Source organism: Rhinichthys klamathensis, unplaced genomic scaffold, assembly GCF_029890125.1.
Source record: "Rhinichthys klamathensis goyatoka isolate OS25496 unplaced genomic scaffold, OSU_Roscu_1.1 h1tg000192l_1, whole genome shotgun sequence".
Classification (NCBI taxonomy): Eukaryota; Metazoa; Chordata; class Actinopteri; order Cypriniformes; family Leuciscidae; genus Rhinichthys; species Rhinichthys klamathensis.
In genome coordinates, this window is record NW_026606718.1 from 2,190,787 (window position 1) to 2,206,842 (window position 16,056).

Here is a 16,056-nt window from a genome sequence, read left to right on the forward strand (position 1 = left end):
TAAGTGACAGTATTCACATGAATTTGCATGATTTAATAACTTCGAATGCTGGGTGTTATATCCATATCTGTGTTACACAACATATTTTCAACACAAGCTGTTTATGTTGAGCGTAAGCATCGGTAAGTGTCAACATGTATGGAAAAGACCATTGTGTTACAGCAAAACCACTATCGGTGGAATGATATTGTAATGTATAGAGTTTTTTGCATTAATAAATTAACTTTTAATTAACATTACCTCATTGTTTCTTGACATATGTTTATAACCGTGATCCAATTTTCACATCTCAAAGAATCTTACAGACGGAAAATGTTTATCCAGAATTTAGACTACTGTTAAAAAAAAAGTCGACGTGTAGGGATATATACAATCGCTACATTGTATTTAATGTCACTATAGAGACAATTTAATGCACGCTTCAGGGGCTGAACTTTTAACATCTTAATCTTTGGTAAAAGTTAACTTAAAGTCTGCACAAAAAGAAAAAAGAAATTCCATCCTTTCTAAATGCATGTTATGGATCTATTGAGAACAATTCACCAGTGCCTATGTTTTGACCTTGTAATGTTTAATCAAATTTGTTGGAAAATCAAAAATACATGTAGGCTTTACTCAACTTTTTATGTCAACAGGTTTTACGTAGATGCCACATTTAATTAACATTGTTTATTTCAGTAAACTTAGCTATAACATTGATTCAATTTCATTTAGTGGAATCAGGTTAACATTCTTAATTTTGTCCAAAACTATTAAGTTCAATTATCCTAAACTGTTATATCCAAGGCATGCCCAAAGTAGTTGTTTTTATTATTATTAAAACCACTTTAATTATTGTTAGCACATCCTCACCCCCTGGTCTACACTTTACCACAATGGTAACCTCCAAAAACACTAACACACCAGAAACTCTTTTAAATATAATCATAAAAGAACATTAAACATTGACAAGTACCAATTTTTTATCCTGATGAAAATGATGGGAAGGGGGAAATCCTCTTCCTAGTTTTCTATATTTGCTATATTGCTATGGGTATGTAATCTCAATCCAAATGGATTGAAAAGAATCGTGTTGGATTAACTCCATTTACTTAAGTATATTGAACAAGCATCAAATGTTATTTTTGGTATACTGAAACATGAAAATATTGAGTTAAGTCAAACGCAACTGTTTCAAGTCAGATTAACGCAATGTATTGTGTTTGAATGAGAAAGCTAATACAACCGTGTTAAATGAATTCTTTTTTTTTTTGACTGAATTCTCTCCGGCGACATCAAGGACTTGTTGTTTATGCAGGACATAGTTATTTATGGCTTCCTGAAGACCACCCCCGTACACCGTTACAATAATCTCCAAGGATCTCTGAAATATTTAATCTTTTAAATCATGTAGTATTTTTTAAAATGCAGCAAAACAAAGAATGAAGATCATTAAATTATTACTCTACAAGAATCAATATGTATAATACCATTTTTAGCTTAGACACGGTCACGTAAGAATGATGACTTAAGTGGATAAACCTTTTATTTCAACATTAATTACATATACATAAAGTAAAACAATAACTCCATTTACAGGTGATCGAGCCAGAATAGGAAATCGCGGCATGCTATCATGTTTTGCTCCAGGATGAAGCTGACTAAAGTTTCAATAATTTCACCGACGTCACATAATTTCTCATTTTTTGAAAACAGTGACACACATAGATCTGTTACAAACGTACACATACAGAGAACTCCAAACTCGTTACTACAATCAAACACCACACCCAGAACTTTTCTGAGAATTACACAGACTGGCTCGTTGGCATTAAGACACACAATCGTAACATCATGCCACGAATTTGTTAGGCCTCTTACAATCATTTCATTTTTGAGATTTGTTACACGTCTGGTATCTCCCGCACAGTCATTATTCGAATCACACGCACCATCGATGATCTTATGCATCAAGTCAACCATCTGGCCTCTAAAATAATCTTCAAACATACAGTCTATTGTAGCTCTTAAACGGCACTCTTTGCTCGGGGCGCACTCGTACACTGTAGGCTTATGCGCAGCATCTTCAGAACTCAGCGGGCAGTCGCGCTCCATCAAGCCTTTAGTTAGAAATTTTTAGATTTTTTTTTTAGAACAAAACTTCATGGATGGTGTAAACTTTGTCCCCTATTCGATGTTGAAAGATTCGGATAGTTCCTGGAATGTCATGTGATTGAGTCCTTGCAGCACAATCGTCCAAGTCTTGTGCATTAACACTCTGAAGTTTAGGTTTATGCGTCTGATCCTCCAAAGTGTTATTAGTCGAAGAAGCGCAATTTGTGTCATGCTCAGGTATAGGGGAATGTTGAAGCGGTATTTGGCAGTCCATGTAGCAATCAGACAATGTTCCTTTGATCGCTGAGATGTTAGTAGAGATGTCCACACTGGAACATGTACTCTCCTGTTAGGGCAGCTCTGTCAGCAGGTCACCAGAGCTCTGTGTAGCTCTGTGAGATTATCAGGGCGGATAATATAACCCCCCGCTGGAGGGGGTGGTCTTCAGGAAGCCATAAATAACTATGTCCTGCATAAACAACAAGTCCTTGATGTCGCCGGAGAGAATTCAGTCAAAAAAAAAAGAATTCATTTAACACGGTTGTATTAGCTTTCTCATTCAAACACAATACATTGCGTTAATCTGACTTGAAACAGTTGCGTTTGACTTAACTCAATATTTTCATGTTTCAGTATACCAAAAATAACATTTGATGCTTGTTCAATATACTTAAGTAAATGGAGTTAATCCAACACGATTCTTTTCAATCCATTTGGATTGAGATTACATACCCATAGCAATATAGCAAATATAGAAAACTAGGAAGAGGATTTCCCCCTTCCCATCATTTTCATCAGGATAAAAAATTGGTACTTGTCAATGTTTAATGTTCTTTTATGATTATATTTAAAAGAGTTTCTGGTGTGTTAGTGTTTTTGGAGGTTACCATTGTGGTAAAGTGTAGACCGGGGGTGAGGATGTGCTAACAATAATTAAAGTGGTTTTAATAATAATAAAAACAACTACTTTGGGCATGCCTTGGATATAACAGTTTAGGATAATTGAACTTAATAGTTTTGGACAAAATTAAGAATGTTAACCTGATTCCACTAAATGAAATTGAATCAATGTTATAGCTAAGTTTACTGAAATAAACAATGTTAATTAAATGTGGCATCTACGTAAAACCTGTTGACATAAAAAGTTGAGTAAAGCCTACATGTATTTTTGATTTTCCAACAAATTTGATTAAACATTACAAGGTCAAAACATAGGCACTGGTGAATTGTTCTCAATAGATCCATAACATGCATTTAGAAAGGATGGAATTTCTTTTTTCTTTTTGTGCAGACTTTAAGTTAACTTTTACCAAAGATTAAGATGTTAAAAGTTCAGCCCCTGAAGCGTGCATTAAATTGTCTCTATAGTGACATTAAATACAATGTAGCGATTGTATATATCCCTACACGTCGACTTTTTTTTTAACAGTAGTCTAAATTCTGGATAAACATTTTCCGTCTGTAAGATTCTTTGAGATGTGAAAATTGGATCACGGTTATAAACATATGTCAAGAAACAATGAGGTAATGTTAATTAAAAGTTAATTTATTAATGCAAAAAACTCTATACATTACAATATCATTCCACCGATAGTGGTTTTGCTGTAACACAATGGTCTTTTCCATACATGTTGACACTTACCGATGCTTACGCTCAACATAAACAGCTTGTGTTGAAAATATGTTGTGTAACACAGATATGGATATAACACCCAGCATTCGAAGTTATTAAATCATGCAAATTCATGTGAATACTGTCACTTATGACCAAATAGAAGGCGAGAAGACCTAGAGTTCACTAACATGACATGGGAAACAGACATCGATGGGGAAAGTGTAAAGAAAACACCACACAAGCATTACAATCACACCCGACATTACAATAAGAATGCTGCTGTTATGTTCTTTGCAAAATCAAAGAACATAACTCAATCTCCATACTGCTACAACTAATTACCGTTTTCTGTTTTTGGCCTGGCTTCATAGTCAAAACTTTGTGGTTTATATGTGTACTCACTGCGATGTGACGATACCAGGGCCACTATCACTAATAGCTAACTAATGTGCCAGTGACATTCTGTAGATAATCTCTTCACTAGCATTTGGTAACCATTGAGCTGTTGCTAATCAATATTTATAATTGTGGAAAATGAAGATATGTTAAACAAATTTGGTATACACTGATGATGGACACATACTGTTTTTCTTAAAGAATCCCCGATTGTGAAGACAAACATAACGAATTGTGTGTCTGTGACACCTTGACTCATAATATAGCTAATCGATAGGTTTTGTTTTAAGTGTAACAGTTGTATGTATGTAACATAAAAACATCAAGTCTCACTTTTCATGTTGGTCCTATTATATGTCTTGTGACCTCTTCGTAGACAGACCTAAAATAATATCGGTTTAAATGTGTGTAATTTTCTTATCCTGTTCTTAAACAGCATTTTATTCTTAAACTTTAGCAATAGATCGAAAGAGAGGGCTTCTGTATCTGTTTTAAATGGCTCATGTTGTATTTACTTTTTTTTTTCTTTAACAATTTGACCCTTTAGAATTTGCTTTTGTGCAATTTTATCTGCAGGATTTACCAAAGTGTGGAACTTTGTTTAACAGCCTCATGCTTTAATGAATACGCATCTCTCAGGGCAATAGTCAAATGTGACTCTGCCGTATGGTTTTAAGTGTAAAACAGCATATATAGACCACATCATAGATAGATGGGGGAAGTCGACCTAAACAAAGTATCAGCTTAGTCAAATATTCTCAAACAGAAAGACTATTACTTAAATGAATTGTCATTTATTCCTATAAAACGCAAAATGTTGACAGCTCTTTAAGAAAAGTCTTCACCTAAAAACAGACAGTCCTACATACATACTGTGAAACAGTATCATCTGCTGTCTGAACAAGATGACTAAATCTATCGGCGTAATAGAACCGTCATTTGCACACTTATGTGTGTTTATTATAAACAGCTTTTCAACCCTCTTATACCCCGTACACACGGTTGAAGTAAATTTACCTCTTGTATTTCCTTTTGTCCAAACATAAATCCCGTATAACGATTGTTTGAATTTTACTCATAGTCTTTACAAGGACCTGTAACTTTATTGTTCTTAATGTGTTTGCTTTACAATACTGTGGCATATAGTTCCTCTAACAAATCTGTCAGAAGAGCAAAAAAAAAAAAAAAAATTACGAAGATTTATAGCACATATTTTTGAGTCAAAGAAGATGATGATACCAATTAAAAACAAAACTAATCTTTAATGCCACAAAGGGTGAAACCGAGGTGTCCTTTGCAGTTGCTTCCATTTGCAAACCATCCCTGAGCTGTTGTTAAAGGACAGTGTCCCAAGCTAACATGTCTTGGCAGCAAGGCGCCGTGGCTTAGCTGGTCAAAGCGCCTGTCTTGTAAACAGGAGATCCTGGGTTCGAATCCCAGCGGTGCCTCTACCCCGTTGGCTTTGCTCTTTGGGATCGTTCTTGGACAGAGGGCCTCGGGACACCAGAGTCGTGACTTTTGCCGTTTTGTCAACCCCATACTGCACAGTGTTGCCCTCGGGTAACAGAAAGCTTTTGAGGCCTCTTGTTCTCAACGTGTTCATTTCAAATAATGTCAATGTAGTCGAAAGGCTTCAAAATGTTTTCTTTTTTGTTTACCACTACCTGTGCTTACCGAAAACTCTTGGCTCTTGCACACAAGGACCGGCCGTCACCACAGAGAGGTGCCAGACTTCCTTTCTCTTCCCGTAGCTTAGATGGTCTTTGCAGCTCTTGTGAATGGAGCTCCATAAACATGTGTGACGTGGGTTCTGGGAGTCCTGCTGAACACGGCTTTGCCAACAAACGCAGAGGCTAGCTGGCCACCCCCCACGCAGTTGTCAACAAACTATTTCATGCTATCCAGCGCCTGGTCCCCGATTTGCATCTTTTTTTCTCTATGTTTTGCTCCTCTGGGTCGCCCTTCTGGCAGTAGGGAGCAGAAGTAGGCGCCGTGGCTTAGTTGGTTAAAGCGCCTGTCTAGTAAACAGGAGATCCTGGGTTCGAATCCCAGCGGTGCCTTTGACGGTACCCGTGTGTGTCGCAAGGCCGTGAACCCTCGCAATCGTTTGCTTTTCTGAGAACTGACCACAAAGGGTGAAACCGAGGTGTCCTTTGCAGTTGCTTCCATTTGCAAACCATCCCTGAGCTGTTGTTAAAGGACAGTGTCCCAAGCTAACATGTCTTGGCAGCAAGGCGCCGTGGCTTTAGCTGGTCAAAGCGCCTGTCTTGTAAACAGGAGATCCTGGGTTCGAATCCCAGCGGTGCCTCTACCCCGTTGGCTTTGCTCTTTGGGATCGTTCTTGGACAGAGGGCCTCGGGACTTTGAATCGAGTTTCAATTGTGCAGAGGCTCGAGGACCTGCCTTTTCTGCCCGCAGAGTGTATAGCATTACACTGTTGGATGTGCAAATGCCCAGATGAATAACCATCACGTGGCACCGCCAAACAGTCACGTGGGCTCTGTGGCGCAATGGATAGCGCATTGGACTTCTAGATTGCAAAATGAGGCCATTCAAAGGTTGTGGGTTCGAGTCCCACCAGAGTCGTGACTTTTGCCGTTTTGTCAACCCCATACTGCACAGTGTTGCCCTCGGGTAACAGAAAGCTTTTGAGGCCTCTCGTTCTCAACGTGTTCATTTCAAATAATGTCAATGTAGTCGAAAGGCTTCAAAAAACCCCATACTGCACAGTGTTGCCCTCGGGTAACAGAAAGCTTTTGAGGCCTCTTGTTCTCAACGTGTTCATTTCAAATAATGTCAATGTAGTCGAAAGGCTTCAAAATGTTGTCTTTTTTGTTTACCACTACATGTGCTTACCGAAAACTCTTGGCTCTTGCACACAAGGACCGGCCGTCACCACAGAGAGGTGCCAGACTTCCTTTCTCTTCCCGTAGCTTAGATGGTCTTTGCAGCTCTTGTGAATGGAGCTCCATAAACATGTGTGACGTGGGTTCTGGGAGTCCTGCTGAACACGGCTTTGCCAACAAACGCAGAGGCTAGCTGGCCACCCCCCACGCAGTTGTCAACATACTATTTCATGCTATCCAGCGCCTGGTCCACGATTTGCATCTTTTTTTCTCTATGTTTTGCTCCTTTGGGTCGCCCTTCTGGCAGCAGGGTGCGGAGGTAGGCGCCGTGGCTTAGTTGGTTAAAGCGCCTGTCTAGTAAACAGGAGATCCTGGGTTCGAATCCCAGCGGTGCCTTTGACGATACCCGTGTGTGTCGCAAGGCCGTGAACCCTCGCAATCGTTTGCTTTTCTGAGAACTGACCACAAAGGGTGAAACCGAGGTGTCCTTTGCAGTTGCTTCCATTTGCAAACCATCCCTGAGCTGTTGTTGAAGGACAGTGTCCCAAGCTAACATGTCTTGGCAGCAAGGCGCCGTGGCTTAGCTGGTCAAAGCGCCTGTCTTGTAAACAGGAGATCCTGGGTTCGAATCCCAGCGGTGCCTCTAACCCGTTGGCTTTGCTCTTTGGGATCGTTCTTGGACAGAGGGCCTCGGGACTTTGAATCGAGTTTCAATTGTGCAGAGGCTCGAGGACCTGCCTTTTCTGCCCGCAGAGTGTATAGCATTACACTGTTGGATGTGCAAATGCCCAGATGAAAAACCATCAAGTGGCCCGGCCAATCCGTCACATGGCCTCTATGGGGCAATGGATAGCGCATTGGACTTCTAGATTGCAAAATGATACCATTCAAAGGTTGTGGGTTCGAGTCCCACCAGAGTCGTGACATTTGCCGTTTTGTCAACCCCATACTGCACAGTGTTGCCCTCGGCTAACAGAAAGCTTTTGAGGCCTCTTGTTCTCAACGTGTTCATTTCAAATAATGTCAATGTAGTCGAAAGGCTTCAAAATGTTTTCTTTTTTGTTTACCACTACCTGTGCTTACCGAAAATTCTTGGCTCTTGCACACAAGGACCGGCCGTCACCACAGAGAGGTGCCAGACTTCCTTTCTCTTCCCGTAGCTTAGATGGTCTTTGCAGCTCTTGTGAATGGAGCTCCATAAACATGTGTGACGTGGGTTCTGGGAGTCCTGCTGAACACGGCTTTGCCAACAAACGCAGAGGCTAGCTGGCCACCCCCCACGCAGTTGTCAACAAACTATTTCATGCTATCCAGCGCCTGGTCCACGATTTGCATCTTTTTTTCTCTATGTTTTGCTCCTCTGGGTCGCCCTTCTGGCAGCAGGGAGCAGAGGTAGGCGCCGTGGCTTAGTTGGTTAAAGCGCCTGTCTAGTAAACAGGAGATCCTGGGTTCGAATCCCAGCGGTGCCTTTGACGGTACCCGTGTGTGTCGCAAGGCCGTGAACCCTCGCAATCGTTTGCTTTTCTGAGAACTGACCACAAAGGGTGAAACCGAGGTGTCCTTTGCAGTTGCTTCCATTTGCAAACCATCCCTGAGCTGTTGTTGAAGGACAGTGTCCCAAGCTAACATGTCTTGGCAGCAAGGCGCCGTGGCTTAGCTGGTCAAAGCGCCTGTCTTGTAAACAGGAGATCCTGGGTTCGAATCCCAGCGGTGCCTCTACCCCGTTGGCTTTGCTCTTTGGGATCGTTCTTGGACAGAGGGCCTCGGGACTTTGAATCGAGTTTCAATTGTGCAGAGGCTCGAGGACCTGCCTTTTCTGCCCGCAGAGTGTATAGCATTACACTGTTGGATGTGCAAATGCCCAGATGAAAAACCATCACGTGGCCCGGCCAAACAGTCACGTGGGCTCTGTGGCGCAATGGATAGCGCATTGGACTTCTAGATTGCAAAATGAGGCCATTCAAAGGTTGTGGGTTCGAGTCCCACCAGAGTCGTGACTTTTGCCGTTTTGTCAACCCCATACTGCACAGTGTTGCCCTCGGGTAACAGAAAGCTTTTGAGGCCTCTTGTTCTCAACGTGTTCATTTCAAATAATGTCAATGTAGTCGAAAGGCTTCAAAATGTTTTCTTTTTTGTTTACCACTACCTGTGCTTACCGAAAACTCTTGGCTCTTGCACACAAGGACCGGCCGTCACCACAGAGAGGTGCCAGACTTCCTTTCTCTTCCCGTAGCTTAGATGGTCTTTGCAGCTCTTGTGAATGGAGCTCCATAAACATGTGTGACGTGGGTTCTGGGAGTCCTGCTGAACACGGCTTTGCCAACAAACGCAGAGGCTAGCTGGCCACCCCCCACGCAGTTGTCAACAAACTATTTCATGCTATCCAGCGCCTGGTCCCCGATTTGCATCTTTTTTTCTCTATGTTTTGCTCCTCTGGGTCGCCCTTCTGGCAGCAGGGAGCAGAGGTAGGCGCCGTGGCTTAGTTGGTTAAAGCGCCTGTCTAGTAAACAGGAGATCCTGGGTTCGAATCCCAGCGGTGCCTTTGACGGTACCCGTGTGTGTCGCAAGGCCGTGAACCCTCGCAATCGTTTGCTTTTCTGAGAACTGACCACAAAGGGTGAAACCGAGGTGTCCTTTGCAGTTGCTTCCATTTGCAAACCATCCCTGAGCTGTTGTTAAAGGACAGTGTCCTGAGCTAACATGTCTTGGCAGCAAGGCGCCGTGGCTTAGCTGGTCAAAGCGCCTGTCTTGTAAACAGGAGATCCTGGGTTCGAATCCCAGCGGTGCCTCTACCCCTTTGGCTTTGCTCTTTGGGATCGTTCTTGGACAGAGGGCCTCGGGACTTTGAATCGAGTTTCAATTGTGCAGAGGCTCGAGGACCTGCCTTTTCTGCCCGCAGAGTGTATAGCATTACACTGTTGGATGTGCAAATGCCCAGATGAAAAACCATCACGTGGCACCGCCAAACAGTCACGTGGGCTCTGTGGCGGTACCTGACAGCCGTGCGTCTGTAAAATCTATCCAATACAATGACGAGCTCCATCTTTAAAAAAACAATTACGTTACGAGCTCCATTTTTGGCCGTCCAATGAAATGTCAAGGTCCATTTTTCATAGACCAATCACCGCACATAGTCCATTTTTGTCCATCTTTGAGTTTGAGCAGATTCCATCCAATCTCCACTCATTTTCTCTTTTTTGGCCGTCCAATGAAATGTCAAGGTCCATTTTTCATAGACCAATCACCGCACATAGTCCATTTTTGTCCATCTTTGAGTTTGAGCAGATTCCGTCCAATCTCCGCTGATATTCTCTTTTTTGGCCGTCCAATGAAATGGCAATGTCCATTTTTCATACACCAATCACCGCACGTTGAGCATAAACATCACCGCTGTTATTTATATTCCGCTCAGGTAACGTTATGTTATTTATAGTTATTGTATTTATTGTTAATGAACGTTTTCTGTATTTTAGGAATAGCAAGATTGCTCCGTAAAACTACCTTACCTATAGATCAGGTAAGTTAACGTTAACTGTCATTGTGTAAGTAATAGGGTATAATTGCCGCAGCTCAATTTGTAATGTAAATAGTTTTATCCGATTTTGTCTGACTTTGTGTAACTTCAGTCAGCAAGCAAACCTTTTTTTTTTTGTATAGGTAACGTTACGTTAGCTATAGCTAACGTTATCATCAAGCTTGGCAATTGTACATTTTTGTCAGTAACGTTAACTTATATTTTTTTTCTGATAGGATTAACTAGTAAAATAACATATCTGATAGTGTTTGTTACTTCATAGGACATGGATAAATCAATGTACAATAAATCTCATTGTACTAGTCTACTGTAACACTGGCATAAAATGTAACACAAAATAAATTTGGATAATGTCTAACTTTTGGGTGTTTGTTTAACTTTTATACTCCTGTGTTAAAAAATGACCAGTCATAAGTGAATGGATGAGAATACAATAAGTATATAAAATTAAATTCAGGCACATGTTCATTTTATCACATGGACACAGTTGAAATAACACAATGTTTAATCTTAGAATTTGTTATAGTCAAAATAGTCCATACATTATGCGTTTTACTACAAAGCAATTTGTATGAGCCCAGGTCAATGAGGCATACAGGCCATAAATAGCAAATAGAAGTTCAAAACTTGTAATGTTTACAAAAAGATCTATATCTATCTATCACAACATTAGGTGATGATACAGTATGCATTATTTTGGATTTATAAACTGTTATAATGTGGCGGTCATTTTGGACCAGGAACTCAAAACTAGCTAACATGAAATTAACACAACAGTAGGGTTAATGCCGTGTTGCCGGGCTACAATGGCAGTTAGTTTAACATGTTCTGTATTGTTTCAGGCAACGACATGGCTTCAACTAAGTCACACAAAGGCATGAGCGATGCTGACTGGCTTGCGCGTCTGGAGAGTTTTGCCCGAACAGGAGTTTGGCCATCTAGGGAGGGGAATAGACCTTCTCCCCGACAAAAAAGATGGCATGAGTTGTATCAGAAGGTAAATTATGCAGCTAGATTCATGGGTGAACTAATAAACTTGTATGATGATAATACATTGTGCTATTTGTATTTATGTGTATGGATAAGTAATTATTTACAATGTAAATACAATGTAATATTGATATAATTATGATGACTTATGCCTGTTTTGAGATAACATGGACTACAGTGTCATAGCTACACTTTATGTTCACAGATAGAAAAATGGCCTCTGCAAATGAGGGGCCAGACCACCCTTCTGAGGGAAGCTCAGAACTGTTTTTGTGGATTTCACAAGGTAACTTCAATTAGCCTAGTTCAAGTTGCATAACTAGATAGATGTGTTTGCAATATCAATGTGTCTTTATATCTAAAATTAGGCATTATGAGGAGTGTATAATATCATGTGTCTGGTACATTTTAATGCATGTGTCACTGGTTAATCCACCAGTCACAGTGGATGCATCACAGTGCACCCCTGCCCAAAGCACACCCTCCATCAGTGATGTGTCACATCCTGCAAAGAAACCCAAACTGACATTGTCAATGGTAAGCAGACCTTACTGCAGGTATCACTGCAGACATTGAAACATCTCAACATTTTCCTATAGTGTTGCAGGTTTTGTTATCACTGACTATGACAAAACTTTTCAGTTTGAAAAGTCAAGGTTTGGAGGCTCACATGTGGCAGCAGCAAAACCCAATTTGAGCATCCAGAGGAAAACCTCTCAGGTTAATATAAAAGACATCATGACTATATAATGACATCATCCCTTTATCACTACATAACTTTATTTAATAAAAAATGCAATCCCCTTAATATATTAATCATAACGTCTGACTCCACAGACATTAGAGCACTCCACATTCTCTGATCCTCGTCCTCCTTCATCCCCCAAACCTCATCGGCCTGTCATCAAGTCTTCCTCTTCCTTCCTCCAGCTCAGAGATCACAACGGTCCAAAGAAACAGCAACACCATCGATTAATTCTGAGTTTGCTGTTGTGAGGAGCCCAGTAAGATGTCATTCAAAATATAAACATGCCTTTGTCATTTAATGCTCTCTTAGATTTTATTTAAACCAGTGTTTTTGATAATATCAGCAGGTCTCATCTCAGCCAGAAGACACTGCGGATCTCCCACTACTGTGGCCACAGACAATGCCACAGCAGGACCAGAAGTGGGTGTCGGAAGCACTTTTTAAGGTTGGTGCAAAAGGTAAGCTGGAGCTGCGTGAAAACCTGCAGTTGTGGTATCACCCCCCACCAACAGCCCTGTTGTACCACCAAGCTCCAGCACCTGATAGATTTTTTTCACAGCGGCTCTTGCTCTGGATGCCATATAGGCTATGGAAGGTGTGGCTCCAGTGTTCTAACCCTGTCTGTGCCAGGTATCAGCTGTGTGGTGGTGGTCTGCACAGGAGAGTACGACAGGTGTTAGATATTGACAGATACTACAACCTGGTGACAGAGACCCTGATCCGTACCAGGTGTAGAACCAGCTACCTGTCCTGGAGTCATGCTGTGCTGCAACAGTTGGACCTGGCCCATCGATCTGAATTCAGGATCATCCTCACACGCAAGTAAATATGTTGCAGTCATGTTCACTCATATGCTACCTTTTTTGATAAATAATTCTTACAATAATTAGATACATGATAATAAGATACTTGAATAAATACTTTTTTTCCAAGGTATGGCTGTGACATTCGAGTTCTTTGCTTGTTGCGTGAGAGGGGCATGGGGAATGGCCCAGTGAGGATCATCGGACAGCTGAGGGAGAACCACAGTGAGGAGTGGTTAAAACGTGTGGCTCGGTACACATCAGAGTGTGTGGCCTTTTTGGATAAGCCTGGCCTGCATCCAATGCACTTCCAGGAACCACCACCACTTGCTCCAGTACCCAGCTACAAATGGCTCCTCACTGTATACAGTCAGGACATCCTCAACAGGCTCGATCACATCAAGGCCAGCATCACATCCACGTATGGATCAATTTTAAAAATGGATTCAACTAAGAAGGTTAGAGGAGCTGCTTTAATGACTGTACTCCTTTCTATAATGAATTGTTAGACCAAAATAGCTTTATTTTTCAATGTTACTGATTTGGATGTATGTTTTATTTTTTGCTATGTTTATTGTTTCTTTTAGATCACCAAGAAGTTGAGTGGGCCTGCAAAAGGCACAGCACAGTGGCTTACCTCAGTAGGCAATGAGGTAGGTCAGGTGCTGATGAGTGTCCTGACTGCGAATGAAGGGGCTGGGTTAGACCTCATGGCTGCAGGGCTCATGGAGAGGTACCAGCGAGCTGGTGTTGATCCTCCCACTATCCTGTATGTGGACTGTGACTGTTGCAAGGAAGTGGTACAGACTAAACTGAAGAGGCGGTTCAGCGGCTGGCCCGATGTCATCGTCCGCCTAGACATTTGGCATTTTATGCGACGTCTGGCAGTAGGGTGCACCACTGATGCCCACCAGTTGTACCCTACTTTTATGTCTAGGTTGTCATCCTGTATTTTTGAGTGGGACGCAGGGGATCTCACTCTGCTGAGAAGGGCCAAGAGGGAGCAACTCACCCAACAAGGCTGGCCTGCAATGACGCCGGCAGAGCTTGACCGTCATATAAGCAAAGATGAGCTGGCCCAACACTGCAGGAGGAGAACACGAGGAGAGGAAACCACTATCCGCCTCCTTGATATGCTCATCAGAGAGCTCATGGGTGGCAAGGGGAATGACGCCCTTGGTGTTCCTCTCCTTGACAGTGTGAAGATGCAGCACATCTGGCATGTCCAGAGACGGCACGTCACCTGTATCCAGGACCCTCCAGATGTGCCACTATACACGGAAACTGGAACCATAAACAAGGGCGGGATGGTTCTAAAAACGTACCGGTGTGCCAGAGGCTCCACATCCCTGGAATCATTTCACTGCCACCTAAACAGATTTATTCCAGGTTTGTCATGACAGAATATACCACATCTTGCCACTAATTCCTGTTAATTTAGATATTTGCAGTGAACAGATAATATTTTCTCTTTTGCAGTTTCTCAAAACAATGTTTGGGTTTCTATTTCTTTTTCTAGGGAACAGCGCAAACAGCCTGAACTTCCAGATTTACCTCCTGGAAGGTTTGTTACGCTGGAATCAGGACCGGGCAGCAGCTGCTGTTGCAGGTCGAAGTTCAACCCTGCGTACTTACACAGGGGAGCTGGTTTACTCTGTCAATGAGAACTACAATAAGTTGTATGGAAGGAAATTGGTCCCTAGCTTCACTCCACCTGCAGTATACACAGGTAAATATATTTTTGATAAATGCAGTTCACAATGTTTTTTTGGTAAAATTCTGCTTCTGGACAAAAATAATATAATTTTTGACAGATCACAGAAAAAATAATACTACCTGTATTTTTTTTACACTGGATTCTTTGTCCTAGGTGTCAGGGCAGAAAATTAAATTCTTACTAGAATATAGAGTAACTCTGTCTTTTTATGATGCCCCCTGAATTACATATTTTTTGTTCATGCACAAGCTGACAACAAAAAGATTTACTGCATTTTAATAAACCTTTCTGATTATTTTCCTTTAATAATGTTTCCTGTTCCAAATATTTCCTCAGGGGAGCTCATTGGAGTGCAATATTTGTTGAGACAGAATAGTCAGCCCCTGGAGGACATGTGCCCTACCTCCGATAGGACCTCTCAGTTGCTGGAGGAGATAGATGTGGAGGAGCAAGGGGAAGAGGATGAGGGTTTCATTGATTTGTTGGGAGAGGAAGCCACAGTGACAAATCTTCTGGCATTAGATGACTCATTCCTTATAGGTCCACCAGTCCCACCCGCTGCACCGCAGCCCTGTGTTCAGGCTCCACCAGTGCCCAGTGTCCAGAATCCTTCCGCTGCACCACTGCCCACTGTGACTCCTTCCACTGCACCACTGCCCACTGTGACTCCTTCCGCTGCACCACTGCCCACTGTGACTCCTTCCGCTGCACCACTGCCCACTGTGACTCCTTCTGCTGCACCACTGCCCACTGTGACTCCTTCCGCTGCACCACTGCCCACTGTGACTCCTTCCGCTGCACCACTGCCCACTGTGACTCCTTCCGCTGCACCACTGCCCACTGTGACTCCTTCCGCTGCACCACTGCCCTGTTTCCAGGCTCCACCAGTGCCCAGTGTCCAGACTCCATCAGCTGCACCACTGCCCTGCTTTCAGGCTCCATCAGCTGCACCACTGCCCTGTTTCCAGACTCCATCTGCTGCACCACTGCCCTGTTTCCAGACTCCATCTGCTGCACCACTGCCCTGTTTCCAGACTCCATCTGCTGCACCACTGCCCTGTTTCCAGACTCCATCTGCTGCACCACTGCCCTGGTTTCAGGCTCCACCAGTGCCCATTGTCCAGACTCCATCAGCTGCACCAGTGCCCTCAGCAATGGTAAAATTCCCTTTTCTAGACCAATTGTTTCTCAATTCGCCCTTAAGCAACACATCCACAAACTCACCACAAACTCACTTAACAGCATGTAATTATCTAACCAACAGTTATATTTTTTCAGGCTGTTGACGACCACTGTATTCCTGGAATGGACC

The 16,056-nt window shown here is 42.4% G+C and overlaps 11 non-coding genes across 11 annotated transcripts; all 11 read left to right on the plus strand.

Annotated features, from left to right (window-relative positions):
- The first annotated feature begins 5,479 nt into the window (after nucleotides 1-5,479).
- trnat-ugu (transfer RNA threonine (anticodon UGU)) lies at nucleotides 5,480-5,553 on the plus strand. Its single transcript has one exon. It is a non-coding gene; the product is annotated as a tRNA-Thr (tRNA).
- A 538-nt stretch (nucleotides 5,554-6,091) lies between these two features.
- Nucleotides 6,092-6,165, plus strand: trnat-agu (transfer RNA threonine (anticodon AGU)). Its single transcript has one exon. It is a non-coding gene; the product is annotated as a tRNA-Thr (tRNA).
- Nucleotides 6,166-6,338: 173 nt separating this feature from the next.
- On the plus strand, nucleotides 6,339-6,413 carry trnat-ugu (transfer RNA threonine (anticodon UGU)). Its single transcript has one exon. It is a non-coding gene; the product is annotated as a tRNA-Thr (tRNA).
- A 188-nt stretch (nucleotides 6,414-6,601) lies between these two features.
- Nucleotides 6,602-6,691, plus strand: trnar-ucu (transfer RNA arginine (anticodon UCU)). The gene is given in 2 exon segments: nucleotides 6,602-6,638; nucleotides 6,656-6,691. It is a non-coding gene; the product is annotated as a tRNA-Arg (tRNA).
- A 582-nt stretch (nucleotides 6,692-7,273) lies between these two features.
- Nucleotides 7,274-7,347, plus strand: trnat-agu (transfer RNA threonine (anticodon AGU)). Its single transcript has one exon. It is a non-coding gene; the product is annotated as a tRNA-Thr (tRNA).
- A 173-nt stretch (nucleotides 7,348-7,520) lies between these two features.
- trnat-ugu (transfer RNA threonine (anticodon UGU)) lies at nucleotides 7,521-7,594 on the plus strand. Its single transcript has one exon. It is a non-coding gene; the product is annotated as a tRNA-Thr (tRNA).
- Nucleotides 7,595-8,346: 752 nt separating this feature from the next.
- Nucleotides 8,347-8,420, plus strand: trnat-agu (transfer RNA threonine (anticodon AGU)). The gene has a single exon. It is a non-coding gene; the product is annotated as a tRNA-Thr (tRNA).
- Nucleotides 8,421-8,593: 173 nt separating this feature from the next.
- On the plus strand, nucleotides 8,594-8,667 carry trnat-ugu (transfer RNA threonine (anticodon UGU)). Its single transcript has one exon. It is a non-coding gene; the product is annotated as a tRNA-Thr (tRNA).
- A 188-nt stretch (nucleotides 8,668-8,855) lies between these two features.
- trnar-ucu (transfer RNA arginine (anticodon UCU)) lies at nucleotides 8,856-8,945 on the plus strand. Its single transcript is given in 2 exon segments — nucleotides 8,856-8,892; nucleotides 8,910-8,945. It is a non-coding gene; the product is annotated as a tRNA-Arg (tRNA).
- A 474-nt stretch (nucleotides 8,946-9,419) lies between these two features.
- trnat-agu (transfer RNA threonine (anticodon AGU)) lies at nucleotides 9,420-9,493 on the plus strand. The gene has a single exon. It is a non-coding gene; the product is annotated as a tRNA-Thr (tRNA).
- A 173-nt stretch (nucleotides 9,494-9,666) lies between these two features.
- On the plus strand, nucleotides 9,667-9,740 carry trnat-ugu (transfer RNA threonine (anticodon UGU)). The gene has a single exon. It is a non-coding gene; the product is annotated as a tRNA-Thr (tRNA).
- Nucleotides 9,741-16,056: the final 6,316 nt, after the last annotated feature.